General features: G+C 39.7%; 2 non-coding genes across 2 annotated transcripts; both read left to right on the top strand.

Annotated features, from left to right (window-relative positions):
- The first annotated feature begins 14,517 nt into the window (after positions 1-14,517).
- LOC116897466 lies at positions 14,518-14,580 on the top strand. The gene has a single exon (XR_004387494.1). It is a non-coding gene; the product is annotated as a U7 small nuclear RNA (small nuclear RNA).
- A 12-nt stretch (positions 14,581-14,592) lies between these two features.
- On the top strand, positions 14,593-14,655 carry LOC116897465. Its single transcript, XR_004387493.1, has one exon. It is a non-coding gene; the product is annotated as a U7 small nuclear RNA (small nuclear RNA).
- Positions 14,656-19,902: the final 5,247 nt, after the last annotated feature.

Below are 19,902 nucleotides of genomic sequence, written 5' to 3'. Positions count from 1 at the left end.
GTTAAAGAAATAAGCATATTTACTCATTGAATGAAATTAAACTATTTTAAAAATTATAAAACTATAAATCAAATGTTACAATTAAACCTCACATAGGCTTTAGGTTTTAACAAAACTGAGCTTCATGAAATAGTCTCCTGAGTGGCAGAACCCAGTAAGGTTCTTCTGTCTTTTCCCTGTTTGCAGTAAAACTTTGAAAAATTATGTGACCTAAAATGTTTGAGTTTCTGAAAATCTTCTGATACCTGGCATTTAGAAGGAGTTTATAAATTATATTTGTTTTGTGAATTTTTAAAGACACACCATAAAATTTTAATCTGCCTTTGGTTTATATTTTTCCATAGCAACTCAATTTCTCTTTGTGAAGCATACAATGTATTTCTATTTACTATCATGTTCTCTTCATTAAATCAGAGAATTGCAATAAAATGATGTCAACCATAATAGTCAAAAGACTAGGATAAAGAAAGCAAATATTAAATTCATGTGCCCTTTTTATGGATGTTCTGTTGCCTGGCTTGTCATCCTGTCTCTACTGGCACTGAATAGTTAGCCCAGAGGGATGTAAGAATTCTTATCCGTGAAAACAGACGACATCGTTAAAATAAACTAATCTGGGTTGCAATTCCTTTCAGAAACACAATCAGCCTTAGATTTTACCACTATGCCTAGGATTATCCTTGTAATGACTATAGAATAGATCTCATTGACTCTGATCACTAGAATGCCATGGGTGTCTGGTTGCATTTATATATTAGGTGACTAACTTAGTAATATAGGTACCAAGGAGCATATACCACAGCCTTTACTTTTGAGTTGAAGAATGGTCTATATCCGCTCTTACTGTTCATCTGAATATGTCTTCATCAGCTACATTTTCAAGTTAAAAATAGGCCTCTCATAGGATTTATGCAAACACATTAGATCTTGAATATGTGAATCACATAAATGATAATATTGGCTAAGCAGTTCATTATGGATAACATGCCCAGAGGAGAAGAAATTTGTCATGCTTTGCCATCTAGTATGACCAACATTGCTCTAAAAAGCCAAATTAAAGAAAAACATCATGATGGATTTATTTGATCCAAGTTGTAGTGTGTGTGTGTGTGTGTGTGTGTGTGTGTGTGTGTGTGTGTGTAGACAAGAAGTAAAGACACAGGTGAAGAACAATGTTCTATTATAAGGGGGAAGAATAGATTGCGGAGGAAAAATGTCATGAAGACTCCTGGGATCTGACAGGGATAGACTGAGGAGCAGTAAGCAAGACCTGTGCATTCATCTAACTTCTGTACCTCTGTGTTGCATTATCTTCTCCTGTGTGGGGGAAGGAGTCCCTGGGATGAAGGTGTTTAAGGATGAATAAGAAAGAGAGACATTGAACATTGACCATGATTGGGTTTATGACTTGCCTGGAGTATTTGTGACCCACTTTACAGAAATAAGACTGTGGTTTCTAGTACTCCTGTGGCAAAGGATGAATGGGAAGAGACAAGAGGGCAGATGAGCTTACAGACATTGCCTTGAGGTCTCCTAACTATTTAAGTAAAGACAGCAGGCAGAAGTGCCATATTTTAGGTTGGGGTGTGTCAATTCCCAACATGCCCTGACAGTTCAGTATTTTGATATGACCATACCATCCTGAATGCACTTGATCTCAGCTAAGTCAGAAGTTAAGCAGATTCATCCCTGGTTAGTGGACAGATGGGAGAAATCAATATTCCACTCTGGCTCAACGGTAACATCACCACCCATGAGATACTCATATACTCTCGTCTTCATTTGCATCTGTGGAAGAAGAGAACTAGACCACAGTTGTGATATTAGAGCTCCTTTCGTTATCTGTAGCTCTGCTCTCAAACTCTGGATGAGACCAGAGTTTAATCGTGCCCTGTGCAATACGATGACGCAGAATAAATAGCAACCGTAGTGTCAAATGCACAGCACTACAGATAATGATTAGGTTTACCTGAAGAACACATGTTGTCTCTGGTAAAGCTGTCTATAAATAGGATTTCGTTGTAGTTATCCCAGTAACATAATTCTTCTAGCAAAGCCTTAATACCTAAACCCCCACAAAACAGTGCCACCAACTAGGGACTAAATATCCATACATGGGAGACTATGAGAGGCATTTCTCATCCACACCACCACACGGACAGAACGCATTTATGATTCAAATATCAGTTTATGAAGCTCTTGTTGTGAGACCTTAACTAAGTCTCTGCTCAGAACCTCACACTTGTGACACTACGTGCGGTAAGGAGAGTCGTGTACGCTGACTCAGCAAAGCTAGCCGAGGACGTGTTGGCTTCCTGTCTCCTGCACTAACACACTGGATAATGCATGTGATAACTGTCGGTATGACTCTCTCCAGCACTGTGAGTCACTTCTCAAAGGCTTAGGTGAACTCACTGGCACCACAGCTGGAGGCGTGAGTGCTCCTTGCAGAGTGTGATACTCAGCTTAACACTGTAGTCACAGGAATTTAGGGATGCCATCTGGGATGACACTTTCTATAGATTTTGTGTCTTTTAACCATTAGGACCTCTGACTGATCCAAGTTGGATGAGCATCCCATCCACAGGAATGTTGGTAGTGGCGTGTGCTGCATGGCTTGGAGGGTAACCCACCGTATTCACCAGTGCTTAGGTTGTGAGAGAGGCCGGAGCAGCATAGGAGTGATGTGGGCACAGACTGTTATATACTCCAGACAAAGCATCCCTTGCTAAATCAGCAAACGGACATTCTACATGCAGCTTATGCTAAGTCTGAAGAGAATGTTCTTTGGAGTAAGGCTAGAGCAAATAATACTATCTGGCAACCATACAGATGGTGAATTCCTTAGGCTGACATTATGATCAGAGATCCAGTGACAGCTCTCTTCTGGACAGCTGGTGTTTATTAAATGCCTGTTTGCCAAATGTGACGGTAGATGCTGCAAATACAGCTATAATGGAGATAGCCACTACCCTCACTCTTGGGAGGGTCATAGTCTTGTAAAAGAAACTATAATTGAAAAGAAACAGTAATTGAGCAATAAGTAATTTGATTTAATATAAAAGCGAGAGTCACACGTGAAGACTAGTAAAAGCACGTCATGACGCCACCAGCTGCATGTTCGGAGAATCCAATACTCTGAAGCACCTATTAACTCATTAAGTCACTTTCCTTGAGGGGAGAGTCAAGGCTAGTGTTCTGTCAGCTGGGTCCTTATCATTTACAAAAACCATATGGTTTCAAACTCAATCCACGCTGTATTTGGTCTATGACATGGGAATGCCGACCTCCATTCCTGAGTCTGTCAGATGGCTCCCAGCATCTGGAGGGCCACTTGGCCCCTGCTAGGTCATGTGGGGTGACATAGACTAGTATCTTAATGAAAAGATGTTCCAAATCTTGGCAGATGCCTGGGCAGCCAATAACAGTACAGTGCCACGTGCTGACTGCCGAAGCCTGAAGATGCCTCACAGTTCATTGGAAGCAGTTGGTCCATTAATATTCCATCAAAGTAGGGACAGTGGACTGATTGACAACACAATAACTTGCCACTTAAAGAAATGTCATGGCTTGAAATAAATAGAATGGCACTGACTGATCCATTTCCTTCCTCCACTCCCCTCAGGAAATGCTTTCTCTTTTATCTGTTATTTTCCAGAGTCTTGACTTAGGGGCCACTTTCACATTTCAATTTCTAATCATTGTCAAGAAAACAAAATGCCATAGACTTGTAAAAACAGACCCTCTCTGAGTGTATTAGTTACTTCCATAATGTAATAATGACTAGAATAAACAAGGCATTGGAACACAATCAAGAAGGCATTTCCCCCAATTCCACTTCCCTCTCTCCCTCTAATCGGTATTCCACTTATGAAAGTCCATTGGTTGGTTACAATGTCCATGACAGCCATGCCATATATTAAAGTATTCACACCCTTGTGCCTGAGTGGATACCTGCCATCTGTGTTGAGTCACCATATCCACCCACACCAGTGATGGGCACCCCAGTGTCTCCCGATTATTAGATTGAATTCTCATGTTCTGCAAATAGAAGGTACAAAAGTTGACTTCCTGAATTATCTGCAACAGTGATGGTATCTGCTGAGTGGATTAGTGTCCAGGCCACAGTGACATTAGATTTTTGTTATATGGTAATTATCATTACTGATGTCAAGTTCCAAATTTGCTGCTTGTAACTTTCGCCATACCTTTTAGAATTCAAAACTTGGATTTCAAACTCACAAAACTATTTACTTCTATAAAAACAACTGGAAGGATTATGGAGTCCTTCAGGAACCCATGATGGTACGACTTGTTCAATGTTGAGAGAACAGGATGTGCATATATGACTGAAATGGGGTTGAGATTGGGAAACGTTCTAGAATCCTGTGTAACTGGCAGAAGTCCTGATACCAGCAGTCCACCATCCCAACATCATGACCAACATCTCTAAGGAAATGCTATTGCTACTCTCTTGGTAATATGTGTCCCAGCTACCTACTGCCTACTCCTCTGTACCCTGGCTCTCTGTGCTCAGATGCCTTTAAACTCTCAGTCATTGCTTATAATCTGCAGTCGGTCCAGTAGCTCCATATTTCTTTGCCAACCTGCTCTCTGATGCAGCTTGAAACTTGTTCAGAAGCCTTCCCCTGTATAGCCATGCAGTCTGCATCCAAACAGCATATTTCTTAGCTCCTCCAGTTTGAGTGAGGGTTGAGTTTTCTGGGTCCACTGGCTTGCAAGCAGAGGTCCTTCCCAAGAAGGGTTGAGGGTCCTACAACTCTTCACAAAAACATGAGTATCTACTTGCTCCTCACTTGCTGTTGAGTCTTGATTTTTTTTTTGGTCTGTGCACACCCTTCCTCTTATGACATTTGCATTTGATTGTTGAAGATGAGAAAAAAAATTCACTTTAGAAAATCGGTTTCACGGTTATATATAGAATTTATTGTCAGCAGAATTTCCAGGCAGTGCGAAGTGCTTTCTTATTTTCAGCTCTGCCTTCCAGAAGTTCCACTTCCTTTCCCTTTGTTCTGATCAGCTTTTTAAGTGACCTTCTCTCAATGGAGATTTTGGTTGATGGGCCTCTGTCACCGGGAGACCTCTGTTGATAAGGCCTCACTGTCTGTGTAGCAACAATGCAAAGACTCTCGCTGTTGTGAAGAAATCAAACATGGAGCCCAGAAAGGCTACTAGTCCCAGAAATCACACTGTTTTGGGGGACTCCAGGACTTTCACAGCTATAGGGAGAGTGGAGACAGAACTTATTATTTAGTTCCCACTATAAATTGAATTTTGTCCCTTAAAAATGTTTATATGCACCGTGGGATTTTTTCCCTATTGCTATGATGAACTGACCTGGCACATTAAGGGATAAAGTGTTTATCCTGTCTCACAGTTCAGGGGGTCAGCTCCTCATTCCAGGGAAATCAAGGCTGCAGGTCCTTGAAGCAGCTGATCACATCACATCCATAACCAGGAAGTTGAGAAGGACAAACACATGCATGTCCTCATCGCATTTTCTCCATTTTATATAGTCCAAGAGTCACAGTCAAGGGAATGGCCCCATCACAAGCAAGAGGATCCTTCTTACGTCAGTTAATGTAACTAAGACAATCTTCACAGACTAGATCCACATCCTGTCAAGTGGACAGTTGACTCCAGTTATCACTGTAGTTGGCTTAACTTGACACAGAGTCAATCCATGTGAATGGTGTTCTTACCCACAGAGGGCTTTCTGATACTGAGTAAAAGAAGTAATTACATGATGATGTAGAGAATGTAGAGTCCCATCTATAACTCCTCCAAGGAGGATACCAAAAGAGACAAGGCAGAGAACCTCTTCTGAAGCCCCTGGAGGGGGGGAAGCCTGGCTACCCGATGCCCTCAGACCTGCAAGCTGAAGAATTCTGAGAACGTGCATGTCTGTTGTTAGAAGATACTGTTGTTCTGCTGCTCCAAGGAAACTCAAACTGTTCTGTTTTGCCTCTGAGTGTAAACAGAATGCACATACTCATTTGGGGACGGATGAGCCTTCTCCACCTCAGGCAGATGCCCAGCATGTTTGGCCACTCTTCCCTGATTTATATAATGAAGTCCTCATCACTGGGCTCCAGTGGAGGGTCTGTGAACACCCAAATGCTTTGCATGCATTCAATTTGGGCTTGGGAAGAACTGGAGTAATGTATGTTTGGTGAGCGTTTGAATGAACACTTACAAAAATTCTTGATCCACATTAATCTTGACAACTTTTTCCTGTTGCTTCCTTGGGTCACTTATGGCTGGACATGTCAAAAAAGAATTACTTTCTTAAATCAGTTATTTGGGGAATAGCCAATCTTTAAAAATGGAAAATATTTTCTGCATTTGTCAAATAAATCTCAAACTTCAATAATTTATTGAGGTGATCAGGTAGATAAGTTCTTCAGTAGCTTAGCATCCTCATCCAAATTAGCTTTAACTGTGAATGACACAGACAAGGGTCACCTGAGAAGGGTATCTGTATTGAGGAACTCCCCAAATCAGATTGATCTGGTACCTATTTATAGGGAATTGTCTTTATGCTAAGTTGATGTATGAGGGCCCAGCCATGTATGGGTGGTGCTATTCTTTAGGCAGGTGGTCTTGAGCTGTATAAAAAAGCTAGCAAGCAACCCATGATACTGTAAGTGGGATAGCAAGCAGGGTTTCTCTATGGCTGCTGCTTCAAATTTCTGTCTTGACCTTCCTCAGAGACAGACATTAACCTATAAAATGAAGAGAACTCCTTTGTCCTATAGGCTGCTTTTGGCCAGACTTTCTATCAACAGAATGTAACTAGGACATGTAGTAATTTGTCCACTCGCACACTGCATCCGGTCAGTAGTCGTGTGCTGCATACTTCTGTGTCTTTTAATTGCCCTGAAGCCTGGCATTAAGTCAATGCCAGGATAGCACAGTTAACATCTTTCCAAATTACTGGTTCTGAAGTGAGTTACACAAAGCCAGCATTCTACACTGTTGATGGAGAGTAATTAATCACTTCACTTATCCATATGTATAAGTGAAATTTTGCCATTGTCAGGCAGCCAATGGACAGGTGGTATGCATGTGGAATAAATGGATTAAGTATAAAGCAATGAATGCCTACCCAATGCCTAGCTGTTCTTATGCCCAACTGTAAGTTTGATATTATAATGTCATCCAGGAGAAGATATCTGTAAATCACAGAGACATTGAAACTCTCTCAAGTTGACAATGTGGAGAAATAATGAAGATGAAATTTGAACTTGATTCTGTATGATTTCCGACTGTCTCCTTACAGCAAAGATTTTCCTTCCGTTATTTAAAGTTATTTATTTAAAAGGGTAACACTATATAACTGGAGAGACTATATAGATAACTAAGAAAGAAATCAAAATAGAGGAGAAAATAAATCTAGAAGAGGAATTTAACTACAGAATTTAATCTGCATACATCTGCATATTCACATATAAAGATTCACAGATACATGTATCTCCCTTCACACATACACATACTTAGAGAATGAATTCAAAGGCAAGTCTGGATTTACTGTTAGAAACAGGAGCTCTAGTTTATGCCAATTCCACAGGACCAATGTCTTTTCATTGACTCAACTCAATGCATATTCTTCAGATATATACATGAGAAAATAGTAAAACCCAATATAACCCATTTTAACCCCTCCTCATCCTTCTTTGTGTCCTCCTCACATGCTGGTAGGAAAGGTGGAAAAGTTTGAAATAGTATGTATGTTTGAAGAGTAAAGAATGGGTAAATGTGTGTGTGTGTGTGTGTGTGTGTGTGTGTGTGTGTGTGTGTGTGCGCGTGTACTTGTACATGTATGTACACAGGTATGTATACAGAGATAGATGATAATGGTAGATGACAGACAGACACACAGGTAGACAGACAGACAGAAAGGGATGATTACAATCCAAGAGGGATAGAATCCATTACTTGTTCTCACTACATCTCTTATTAAAGTGTCTTCTTATACTTCAGAATTGATTTTTCAGTTCATAGCCAGAAGACAGTGCATCTAACGTTTGGCCTGTGTTCACAGTTAGAGCACTGAGAAATCCTGTACAGAAGAGAAACACATTTCTCAAACCTAACCCTCATTCAGACTTCCATTCAGACCCTCAACATAAAAGTTAATTCAAAACAATACTTTTTCTTCTGCCAAGAGTGAACTAATATTTTTAATTATTATACCAAATATATCTAATTTTCACTAGCATTTATTTCTTTGCCTGTTTGTTCAATTAATTTTAATTGTATTTCATAATAGTGAGTCACTACACAAAAATCTTCACAAAATGTGTTTTGTGTATTCACAAAATACTGTGGTTTTTCTTGTCTCCCAAATATAAAACTCTACAGCAATTCTGCACCCTTTTTAATACAGAAATGAACTACAGAAAAACACAATGCATAAATTTTTCAGTAAAATTAACATATTATTACCACATTTTATTGAACAAAAGAACTCTTCTGGTATAGAATGTTTACCCATTTCCCCAGCTCTAAAAGGAAGATGTGTTTAACAGGTTTCACTTAGTGAAGTATATCTACATGGAAATGACAGTAAATAAGAAGATATAATCACAGCCTCAATTTCATGCAAATCTTAGGATCAAACTGCCGAAATAGTGAAATTACATCTAAAAACTTCAGTTCTGAAAAATAAATAAATAAATAAATATGCACACATATATGCTCTACTTTATATTAAACCAATACAATGGAAATTAGCATATATGCAAATGTTTCTTCCATGATCATAGACACAATCTCCTACACTGGAGATTTACATAAATGCATTTTTTCATCTACAGATGAAGTTCTACTATATTTGTTATAATGACAACATTCAATACAACTTAACTGGTTACCATTAATACACTTCATGTGAGCTATTCCTTAGAATGTAATGGGCTTGAGTAAGCTGTGTCAGTACAAAAACACTATTCAATTCTTTTGCTTAGTTATTTGTTAGAAATTATAGATTTAAAAATTCTATCTATTACATGAGAGATATCTATTAATATAAAGAGTCCAGTTGTTACTTAGGAGATTTATGGGATCTAAACTAGATTTACAATATTATGTTTTTATAAAACCAATATAAAGACCTTAAGAGTAGAATGGCTAATGGTGGCTTTTCAAATGTTCATCCACAAAAAATATTCTAAATAAGGAAATAACACACTGAGAAATATAGTTATTCTTTCCTGCTCTATTTAGGGGCAGTTGATCATAAAATAAATTAGCCACTTACATGTAGATATTGTTTTTAATATTTAAGCAGGTTACTTCTATATTTTACTTGAGAAAAATGGCACAACGAAAATAAAGACATATTGCTCCATTAACGAGTAGAATTGTCAGCATTCCAATCTGTTTTGGACTTGGTTAGTCGGCAGCTTATGGATTTTATATAGATGTGTTATTATCTTTTAAACAATAAGGATGCTAACTTATTGAGACTCCTATGTCTATATTGACTTGTGTATAAGTCTTAATATATTAAATGCAGGCACTGGGGGTTGGGGATTTAGCTCAGGGGTAGAGCGCTTGCCTAGGAAGCGCAAGGCCCTGGGTTCGGTCCCCAGCTCCAAAAAAAAAGAACCAAAAAAAAAAAAAAAATGCAGGCACTGGAAAACCTTATGTGACTTATTTGTGAATACTTGCCAGACTTCTTCTAAACAGTATTTTTTGTGGGGAAGAACAGTTGATAACAATGAAATAGTTTTGTCTCTTGTCTCAATCATTTCAATGCCAACTCTGGAAAAAAATGCCTAAAGAAAAGAAGCAGAGGTTCACAAGGATATTAATTATAGCACAGGAATGTAGATCGAACTCAGATATCATAAATCAAAATTTCTTATATGTAACCAAGAGAAAATCAACTAAATGTTAGAAATGAGGGAATATGAAAATACATTCATAGCAGTCTGGTATAAGGTCACTAAAATTAACTTATTCAAGTTGTGAAGAAATTATAGCTAATAAAAATATGTTCACATATAGTAGCTGGAAAAAATGCAGCCAAATTTCATAAAGATTTTCTGTGATTTAAAAAATTCTGAATGTTTAATATATTTTAAACATTACTGATTTTTTTATTTTTTACCATAAATATTTATTAGTTTTTTCTTTTTTCCAAAAATAATCTCCAGCAACCAAGAGGTATGTCACTAAAACACACATAAAGGGCTCTCATAACCAACAACATTGGGAACACAGACTAGAAAGCCACATGGGCATATTTACAATTTTGAATTTTGTCACATAGTTAAAGAAAAGGTGTAGGATAATTACAGCCCATAATTAGGCTAATGTACATACATATTAGGAAAAATACCTTGTTAATACTCACATTCACTGATGAGTAAGAGACAAAGCAGTCAGACCACTAGCTCACTAGCTTCCTGGGTTCTCTTAGAAAGAATTCAGTTTCTTCCTGAGATCTGAGTACTTTCCATGTTTGCAAATTGTAACCATAATTGATGAATGGGGAAGGCTAGAGGAGCCTATTTTACATTTGTATCTCCTCTTCATGGCAAGGGAAGTCAGATATTCTGAGACCTTTAATGGAGCTGCAAGAATAGCTCTATCACATGACTGTAGTGCTGGGTATTTGTGCTCTGACACACCTTTCCAATAAGTCATTAACAAACCAGATCCCGGTGTAGTCATCTTCAACTTTCCCCATAGCAAAGCCATCTTCAACTTTCCCCATAGCAAAGCCATCCTTACTTAAAAAAAAAAAATCAGTTGTATGTCAAATGTTGATGCCACCAGGCTTCAATGGATGGTTCCAAATTCAGGGTCATACAGATGACTCTGGATAATGCAGTGGGGTACAGAAGAGAACCACCAAAGGTGTGAATGTAGGGAGAGCAAGGGGTAGAAGAGGGCTAACAGCAGCACAGTGTGAGAGCAACAGAGTGTACTAGATACATGCAGGAAATTGCTGAAGGGAAGCTTAGTTCAGTAATGACATGGTAAGGTAATCTTCTTACACTAATTTATCTTCTTGAGGGGAAGGGATACACACATACACGTGGGGACTGGGACTCAAACTCGGGTTGTTAGACTTGACAGCAGGCAACCTGACACACTGAGCCTTCCCACTGGTCTCAGTGACACTTTATACTTTCAGCTCTTAGATGAACAAAAATACATCTATTCAACCCAAACCTCAACTGTAGTTATTCTATATAGATTATTTATTTCCATGAAAAATCATAGATTGACAAAATTAGTGCACACGATCATATTTAACTTACATTCCAGCTCAGCATATAAACGCTAAAATGCAGTTTGAGAGTTTTATCTGATGTGTCAGATGTGGGTTTTAGAAGTTTGTCGTTTAATATTTCCAGAGATGCTGGGCTTATCTGTGCCACAATATAAAACTAAGCTCTTACTGTTCCTGTCTTGGGAAGGGCTTTATGAGTAATACCCTCACTCAGCTTCTGCTCATCACTAGTCCATCGCCCACAAGTCTACCAACATGTGAATTCCTAGAGGGTGGCAGCTCCCTGAGCCATGCCCCATGGGAAAAACAACTGTAAGAACCACTGGCCTGCAGGACAAGCCCCTCCCACTCCACCCTGCCATACCTTCCCGCCTTCCACACCAGTTTCTTCATCCATGAGTAAAAGGTAGAGCTGCTGCTTTATCCCCTCTGTCACTACTATGCATGGCCGCTAAAATTGCACTCAGTGAGCACTCAAGCAACTGGGAACTGTGAATATTTGATACTTGGTAGAACGGAGAGCTGGGCTCTCAAGTCAACCAACAATAATGATAAGCAACACAAAGTGAGGTAACCCAGATCCGAAGAGACTAATGCCTCTTTCTCCTCCCCTTTCACCCCTCATTTGCAGCCTCTCACTTCTAAGGCTAGTGTCTATAGCTCAGAATGTCTATTGAGGACTCGAAACTAAGAAGAAGCCATCAGAGGAAATAAAGAGCCCTTAAGGGAGGGAGAGAAAGAATACATAAAATGGGAAAATAGAGTTGAGACATACTAGGGGTAGAAAGGGTTAAGCTGGGATGGGAGTGGGTGGAAAGGGGAGAGGCAGGTATGGGTCTGGGGAAACCAAAAGGAAGGATACATTAGAAAGCCAGGTAGAAACCTAACATTTTTAAAACTTATTTTTAAAATGCAATAAAAATGTTTGGATGGCGATGACATGGTAAATGGGTGGATAATGCTCCTCTCAGGAACCCATAGATGATGAAGTCTCAGAGTCAGAGCTGGGGTACCACTCACTGGCCAGTGAGGCCCCTGAGTTACTCAAAACACCCCAGGCTGTTGCCATTGAACATCAGAGCTGGGTGATAAGACCCTCTTGCTGAAGATAACAGATCTGTTAGTTGTCGGAGGCAGAGAAATCTAAAGCTTCCTCCACACTAGCTCGGTTTAATGAGTCAGAAGCTACTCCTAGGGGAGCAGCATTGTCTTCCCCTGCCATGAACCCTGTGAGTGACAATGACTTGCGCTGTACATGGGTTTTTGGTTTTTGTTGGCTTACAGGTTTGTTTGGTTTTGGTTTATCTCTATGGCTACTGTACTGTCTGGTTTTGTGTGTCAACTTGACACAAGCTGGAGTTATTACAGAGACCCAGCTGTAAGGCATTTTCTCAATTAGTTATCAAGGGGGGAGAACCCGGCCCCTTGTGGGTGGTGCCATCCCTGGGTTGGTAGTCCTGGATTCTATAAGAAAGCAAGCTGAGGGGTTGGGATTTGGCTCAGTGGTAGAGCGCTTGCCATGGGAAGGCCCTGGGTTCGGTCCCCAGCTCCAAAAAAAAAAAAAAAAAAAAAAAGAATAGAAAAAAAAAAAAAGAAAGCAAGCTGAGCAAGCCAGGGGAAGCAAGCCAGTAAGTAACATCCCTTCATGGCCTCTGCATCAGCTCCTGCTTCTTGCCCTATGTGAGTTCCAGTCCTGACTTCCTTTGGTGATGAACAGCAATGAGGAAACTGAAGTTGAATAAATCCTTTCCTCCCCAACTTACTTCTTGGTCATGATGTTTCTGCAGGAATAGAAACCCTGACTAAGACAGCTGCTATTGTGTTTTTGAACTATAACACCAAAGTTATGCAACTGCTACCAAGACCTTTATCTTGAACAAGTTGAAATATCTAGCCATTTGCAATCAGTTTTCCAATCTCTGTATATATGAATGTTTTTGTCATGTCTTCAATAGAATGAAAGTTATTTTGCACATTATCGTGCCAAGAAAAAATAATTTTATGCATTTTGCTAAGAAGTGTTCAAACGTGTTATACTTGTGCATACTGCTTTCCACAGAGCTAACCAACTAGTTTGGTGAAATAGAGTACTTGTTGCTTTTGACATGCCTTGTCAAATGTTTGATCCAGGAATTTTAGCAATATTGTAAATAACTTTAATAACTTAATAAGGAACTTGTGCAAAAAATTTAACAGGATCACTAATTGCATTTTTCCATCACAATTTAATATTCTTGACTGATCACATGTCTACATGTTCATCTATCCTACTCTCTTTCCAGACACTTACTGACTGCATTCTGTTGTTACATTTTTTTATAGAGTCATAGATACCAGCATACTTCTAAACATTCCTCACATGTAGCCATGACTGGACTTTAATCTCTATTTTCAGTTCCATTTTTCCCCCTGTGAGGTACAATTTACATATGAGGAAATGCACAATTGTTAAGAATACACTATTAATTGCTTCTCTGTTGCTAGGATGAAACACCATGACAAAGTGAAATTCTGTATGCCATGTCCTGCTGGCCTCCCTGGGTATTGACAGGCGCTGGGCATGAGGCTTGTTTGTATAATAATGTACATAATTTACTTTACATTCCTACTTCAGGAAGTATTCCTCCTGCCGAGGTTATTAGGGAATGTCCTCTCTGCTAAGGTTAATGACTCCATGATAACCAGAGACAGCTCAAGTGCAATCTGGGAGATAAGGTTGTGTCTAATATCCTTAGCAAAATGGTAAATGCTGTGACCTTAAGTGCAGCCCTTAACTGTGGGAAAGACCTCTGAAAACATGAGTTCAAAATTATATATAATTTCTCAACTATGCAAAGTATTAGGACGCAATAGGAATTGTATGAGGAATTGCACAGACCTAAAATAACAAAGGCAGCTGCATTAATAAGCCAGCTTATCAGAAAGATACAAAGGCAAGCAGATTTCTGAGTTCAAGGTCAGTCTGGGGCAGATCAAGTTTAGGTCTTGGCAAGGTGGGAATGGTAATCTCAGAATGGGATTCTATCCATCTATCTTACTTTCACCCTTTCCAAGGCAGGTGGATCTCTGAATTTATTTCCATTGTTTAAAAAAAAAAAATACTTGCTGTCTTTTTCCAAGAATCAAGGGCTAAGGTCATAAAATACTGATTTGAGGGATAATCAAAAGGGAACCTCGTTAAATGACTGGATTAATATGTAAATAAACAACTGAGTTTTCGTCTGCAAGACAGAAAGCAAACCTAAAGAGAGCAAACACAGCTCTTTTAGAATCTTTCTAACAGGATTTCTGACCTTGATCAGAAAACCCAAGAATTATTAAGAAAGTTAACACAGGTCTTTCAAAATTTTTCTAGCAGCTTTTCTGACTTTGGTCAGAAAACTCATGAGCTGTGCATAGAACCTGTAGATTTTTTTCTAGCAAGACAGCACTGTCCCAAGGAGAGAGTGCTATTCAAGAGAATGCTGCCTCGCGGAGAAAGCTATCTCCAGCAGACTACAGAGCCAAGAGCTACCTACGGAACGTTGTCTAAGCCATCTCAATCGACTTACAGAGCTGAAAGCTTATACCTGTGATTAACTTTGAGTTTTCTTTAGCAGTTCCCAAACACTCCTTCCTCAGGAACCCCAAACAAGCTGAGGCTGATCTTTGGCAAGAGTATATTTGGGTGTATGGTTCCTAAGAGTTCATGATGTCAGGGATAGCATGGCGGTAGATGACAGGTGTCTCTTTACAGAGCTTCTTCCACTGAGGATGGGCTCTCTCGTTGAGTCCACATGTGTCTACACTCCAGTGCAGTTTTCTGTTTGCATAGTAGGTTTCCACTGCATGATCACACTCTGCTTATGGACAAAGAATGGGAAATCTCCCACTTTGGAAAAGCTATGATTGGAATTGCATTCTTCTACCCATATTGATCTTTTTGTCCTTAGTACTTGCTTGCAAAAGTTCTTGGGTTGAAATCACTTGGCCATTGGTTAGTCTTCATATACAGAGAAACTTCCTGCCAGTTCTTCATACGTTTATATAATTTGCATACCCATAAGTTTACAACTTTGCTAAGACTGGTAATGCCAGTCTGCTTAAAAATTAATCTCCAGGGGTGACCATTTGGTATTGGATAACCAATAAGCATACGCCTCCCCAGATTGTTTCTCCTAATCTCAGTATTTCTTAGTTGAATTCTTTGTGTAGGATTAAGGCCTCTTGGGCTGTTCTCTGTCTACACTAGCATGCCTATTGTTGTTGTCTTGTCATCCTTGTAAACATAGATACAAGTAACATTATACAGACTGAGTATGCTGTATTTATATATTTAGGAATGCATATGTACATGCATACACACACACACACACATAACAACAATTAATAAAAAGAGGCCATGAATTTGAAAAAGATCACATATGGGAGGGCTGGGGGGAGGAAGGACTAGGAGAAGAATTTAACTATATTGTAATTTCAAAGAATAAAGGAACTGATTAAGAATAATTCTCCAACTAGATGTAATGCATTTCCTTTTAATGTTCACCTCTCTGATGACTAATGATACTGAACATTTTTTGACTGTGAATTATTATAATATTGGTGTTACTACTGAAATGAATAAGATTACCATAAAAATTTCAGGTGGAACACACACACACACACACACACACACACACACACACACATTATGTTTCATTACAGGAAATCCCACCTCTTATTAATTTTCATTATATGAAGAATCCCATCTGCATTCTCTGTAGGAGCACGTAAGATACATGCTGTCTCCAATATGTATGCCTGCACACACAGAGGATTCTATGGCTCTAATGCCCGGTGCCCCTGGAGCACAGCCTCATTTCTGTGCCTTTTATCATTTCATTTGGCTTCTCCCATGGCAGAGACTCACTATTCTGCACCCTCCCCAGTATCACAGTATGTCTGAACCCATGACTCCTGTGCCCCCTTAGCACCATGGTAAAATGTGAGTATCTCAAAACCCAAATTACATCCCGCATGGTCATTCCCTTCCACCTGTAGCTTCATCTAGAAATGTTAAACTGGATTAAATAAGTTATCGATTTTTTTCTTTCATTTTTGTCTCATGTCAGAAGCCTGCCATGTCAAAACTCCCATATAATTCTGTTTCTTCTGTTGAATTTCATCCCATCATTTCTTTCAAGACCTGGCTTATATCACATTTGTGCCCAGGTATCACCCTGGTGAAGAAAATCTGGAATAAATTGCTCTCTGCTTCTGATCTTAACGCATTCAGTATGTGCAGTTTTGCAGTTTTGTACACCATTCACACCACTGCAACTGTCTACACCATCGCCCACTGATAATTTGCATGCTGTTTTTGTTCTGAACTATAATTTTTTCTCAAAGTCATAAGACTTCTGACTTTAACAGCTTTGTTTTAAATCTAAACTTCAGAAACCCAGAATATGGAGTGTGTCTAGTCGTTTTTAAAGAACTAAATAAAATCCAAATGAGAGAGAGAGAGAATGAAATAAAATCCAAGTTCAATTCATTATGCAATGAAAACAATATACAATGCTTAAGCCAGTGTTTCTGCATCTGTCATTTTCTTGGGGATAAAACTACCCTGCAGAAATTCAGTATGACTTGCACGTTTGATAGTCAGTCATTTGGCCAGTTTCATTCAGTGTTGGCTGTCAAGGAGCACTGTGTGCTGTGCACACTATGGTTGTTGATTATACTGTAACAGACATCCCAAGCTCAGGGGCATGGATATACTTTCTCCAGGTCCTGTGTATAGAGAATATATGAGGGGAATATGCAGGGAACTCGCCTGTTCCTTGCGGCATTAGCCAAGGCCTTTCATTCTAGCAGCCAAGCTCAGAAGTAAAGTTCAAGATCATTTCCCTCACATACCTGCCCAGTCACTGTGCCTCTGTATAGCTCCTGTCTCTCCAGCTGGCCAGTTTGGGCTTTCTCTCACAGCATGGTTATCCCAGTGTAGCCAGACATCATCTATGTAAGCTGGAGCTGCAGAGTACTTTCATTTATGGAAAGAACTAACAACTAAAGATCTCCTAAGATCCATCCTGAAGGAGTTAGAAATTAACACACACACCCCATTCCAACTCCTCTCTTTATTAGTAGAAACAGGTCATTGGCCAGTCCAGGCTCAAGGAGAAGTAGAGAAATCACCCTTTCATCTTAAAGAGTTGGAGACGGTGAGAATGTTCCCAGTTTGCTTAATGTGTCTTGGCATTGCTCGTCGGATGTGTGTCCGTTGCCTAGTTAGACTTAAGTTATCAGGGTTGACTGCTTCCTTGAAGCTATAGAATATTGCTCTAATAGTTAGGATTTGGATTCTTAATATTTCCATGGATTGATGGCAGGCCTTGCCGAGTCCACCTCCCAAAGCTTTTTTTTCCCACCTTTCACTTTACATTGGAGAACACAAACTAGGGGCATGCAAGTAATTTAACACCTGCCTCAGTTGCTGGGGGTGCAGCGTGCACAGGGGAGAAAGTCCATACAAATCCCCTGCACTCTAGATTAATCTCAGTAAAGAACAGCTGCTGGATACTGTTGACTTTACAGGAAAAAAATTATTTCTGATATTTCAACACATAGCTCAGGCTTCCTCTGTCCTTTAAACAGTTGTGAGAGCCTTAGCCGCTCACCAATTCGACTGCTTTGCCCCGCAGAGTATACAATACATACTGATAGCATGAAGGGTTCTTGATTGAAGCTCTACAAAGGAGGAAAATGAGAGCCACAGAGTACGACCCTCATGCACAGTTTATTTCACCCAGACAAACTGAAATTTCATTCCTCGTGCGTCATTAACCCATGGGTTAGATACTGACATTTCTCAGATATCCCTGATCTAAATTAAGGCCAAAAGGATGGTTATGTTTTTGTTGTTGTTCTCATGTGTGGTGGTGGTATCGTATGTGTGTTTGAGTGTATGTATATGTGTGTGCTCATACACTCATATATGTATTATGAATATGCTAATTAAAAGTTTCCATGGTATGAACTCACTGATAAGTGAATATTGGCCCAAAAGCCTGGTATATCCAAGATGTGATCCTCAGACCATATGAATCTCAAGAAGGAAGACCAAAATGTAGATGCTTCAGTGCCTCTTAGAAGGGAGAACAAAATACTCACAGGAAGAAAGACAGGGACATGGTTTCCTGAAATAGTGCATAGTTTCTGAAACTGCTTCACTCTCGAAAATAGTAGTGGTTGTGATCTACAAAAAATAATGTTGACAGATGTTTGCAGATGCTGGAGAGGATGTGGAAAAAGGGAACACTCCTCCATTATTGGTGGGATTGCAAGCTGGTACAACCACTCTGGAAATCAGTCTTGTGGTTCCTCAGAAAATTTGACATAGTACTACCTGAAAAACCAGCTATACCTCTCCTGAGCATATACCCAAAAGATGCTCCAACAAATAACAAAGACACATGCTCCACTATGTTCATAACAGCCTTATTTATAATAGCCAGTAACTGGAAAGAACTCAATGAGTTCTTTCAATGAGAACTCTTTGAGTTCTGGAAATCAGTCTGGAGGTTCCTCAGAAAATTGGACATTGAACTACCTGAGGATCCAGCTATACCTCTCTTGGGCATATACCCAAAAGATGCCCCAACATATAAAACAGACACGTGCTCCATTATGTTCATAGCAGCCTTATTTATAATAGCCAGAAGCTGGAAAGAACCCAGATGCCCTTCAACAGAGGAATGGATACAGAAAATGTGGTACATCTACACAATGGAATATTACTCAGCTATCAAAAACAATGCCTTTATGAAATTCATAGACAAATGGTTGGAACTGGAAAATATCATCCTGAGTGAGGTAACCCAATCACAGAAAAACACACATGGTATGCACTCATTGATAAGTGGCTATTAGCCCAAATGCTTGAATTACCCTAGATGCATAGAACACATGAAACTCAAGACGGATGATCAAAAAGTGAATGCTCCACTCCTTCTTTAAAAGGGGAACAAGAATACCCTTGGCAGGGAAGAGAGAGGCAAAGATTAAAACAGAGACTGAAGGAACACCCATTCAGAGCCTGCACCGCATGTGGCCCATGCATATACAGCCATCCAATTAGACAAGATGGATGAAGCAAAGAAGTGCAGGCCGACAGGAGCCGGATGTAGATCTCTCCTGAGGGACACAGCCAGCATACAGCAACCACAGAGGCGCATGCCAGCAGCAAACCACTGAATTGAGAATAGGATTGTTGAAGGAATCAGAAAAGAACTGGAAGAGCTTGAAGGGGCTGAGACCCCATGAACAACAATGCCAAGCAACCAGAGCTTCCAGGACTAAGCCACTACCTAAAGACTATACATGGACTGACCCTGGACTCTGACCTCATAGGGTAAAATGAATATCCTAAAAGATCACCAGAGTGGAAGGGGAAGCCCTTGGTCCTGCTAAGACTGAACCCCAGTGAGCGTGATTGTTGGGGGAGGATGGGGGGGAACACCCATAAGGAAGGGGGGAGGAAAGGGGATGTTTGAAACCGGGAAAGGGAATAACACTCAAATGTAAATAAGAAATACTCAAGTTAATAATAATAATAATTAAAAAAAAAAGGACTGAAGGAGCTGAAGTAGTTTGCAACACCATTGGAAGAA

The sequence above is a fragment of the Rattus rattus genome, chromosome 3, assembly GCF_011064425.1.
Source record: "Rattus rattus isolate New Zealand chromosome 3, Rrattus_CSIRO_v1, whole genome shotgun sequence".
NCBI classification, from domain to species: domain Eukaryota; kingdom Metazoa; phylum Chordata; class Mammalia; order Rodentia; family Muridae; genus Rattus; species Rattus rattus.
The sequence above is the reverse complement of the archived record's forward strand: the minus strand, read 5'-3'. Positions and strand labels throughout refer to the sequence as shown.